This window comes from Echinops telfairi, unplaced genomic scaffold (assembly GCF_000313985.2).
Source record: "Echinops telfairi isolate 266 unplaced genomic scaffold, ASM31398v2 ScPeMD7_7424;HRSCAF=8462, whole genome shotgun sequence".
NCBI lineage: Eukaryota > Metazoa > Chordata > Mammalia > Afrosoricida > Tenrecidae > Echinops > Echinops telfairi.
This window is the reverse complement of record NW_022111324.1, coordinates 1,548,488-1,550,464: the sequence shown is the minus strand read 5'-3', so window position 1 is coordinate 1,550,464 and position 1,977 is coordinate 1,548,488.

The window sequence follows — 1,977 nt, the reverse complement described above, 5'->3', positions numbered from 1 at the left end:
AGGGGGGAGCGGGGAGGGAGGAGGGAAAATGAGGACCTGATGCCAGGGGCTTAAGTGGAGAGCAAATGTTTGGGGAATGATGAGGGCAATGAGTGTGCAAATGTGCTTTACACAATTGATGTCTGTATGGATCGCGATAAGAATTGTATGAGCCCCTAATAAAGTGATTTTTTTTTTTAAAAACAGAATGTCAGGGTGAGTTTATTATTTTCTTCTTTTGTCATTTTGCTAAGAATGTCACAGTGAGGTTGACACAACCTCTTTGTTGCAATTTGTATTTCTCATCTGGGTGATGAATGGGATCAGTTCTTCATGTCTGTTGGCCACCTAGATGTCATCTTTAGTAAATGATCAATTCTTGTCTTGTGCTCATTTCTTACTGGGTTATTTGTAATTTTCTTATTCAAGGGTTAGATGGTTCCAAATAGCCCTTCATTTGATATATTATTGCCAATTTTCCTCCCCAATCTTTGAGCTCTCTTTTTACTCTTTTTATGAAGTCTTTTCCAAGGGGGGAGTTCTTAAAATTACTTATCCCCCTTCTCAGTGGGTCTTTCTACTTTGATCACAGGAAGATGGGCCTTGACCCAGGTCTCTGCTCACTTGACTGAAGTCCCTCAGTTCCTAGCACACCCCGCTCTCAGGCTCACAAGAAGGAAACGTGCCACATGTCCTCCCCATTACCTTGATTGAATCTTCACTTAGTTGGCTGACCCAGATCTGTCCGTCCTTCTGCATCCCACATTTCAGCACATTCCATTCAGATTGAATTCCCTGCTTTTCCACCCAATGTCTAAGTGTTATCATTAAGTCCAACACATTTTTTGCCTTCAAGACAATGATTTTTCTTGAATGGTACAACTTAGCATAATCAAAGGGAAAGTTGTGGCTAAGTGCTTTGCTTGACCTAACATTAAATCCTTAAAAAGGGTTTCAATCCCTAGTATTCACAAAGCACATGGATTACAATTTAGCCAGCCATTTGCTTGTACCAATCATTCTCAACTGGGCAATTTTGCCCTACGGGGGACACTTGGAAATACTGAGAGGGATCTTTGTGTGCTTCCTACTGGAGCCTAGTAGGCAGAGGCCAGAAATGTTGCAGTGACATCCTGCCATGTACAGAATGGCCAGCCTTCCTGAACAAAGACTCGGGTCCAAAATGTCAACAGACTCAAGGCTGAGATTCCCTGCCTAACATCATTCTACTAAATCTTCACATACACCCTCTGTGATAAGAAATCCACAAAATTACAAACTTTCAACCCGGTCTCAATGAAAAGTTTAAAAAATAATAAAGAAATGAGCTTATTGCCCCCATTTTCAAGAAGAGAAAATAGAAACTCACAATAAGGAGGAAGAAAACACGTTCTCCCTAACAGAATATGAATGAGGAACAGAGATCAGAATACTGATCTCATACATATCCTTCGAGTTCAAGGAGAGGGGAGGAAAAAGCAATGTACAGTGGCTTATATATTTGCTGGCCTCCGTGCCTCCTCTTCAGTATGTTTTATCTGTCTGGTGCTTTCCTAAGCATGTGTCTCCTGTGATTACATTGTCAGTAACTTTCACTTTAAATTGTGGCCACCAGTTCTTTAATAGTTTATGTGATCTTCCTTTCAGATCTATTTCCATCGGATGTAATGGTCCAGCACATTTCTTGCACAGGCTTTCTGGGATAGCTCCCCCGACTGCATTTGCCATAGACTATGCAGATTTCAAGGTCGGGTGGCGGCGGCATGTCAGGTCTTCCCCCATTTCGTTTCTTTGGATCTAGTCACTGTTGCTACTTCTTTAACAGCTGAGCTGTTAGGGGAGGCCAGAGTATCTTGCAACTTCTCTGTTCTTGAGCTCTGGAATTTTACTTAATCCACAGTTCTTTAAGGGGCCTGTTTTCTTGAAAAGAAAACAAGGTAAGACTCATTTCCTAAAACCATGGAAAATTAAATTTGTTTTTGTTTTTTTTCAGGTAAG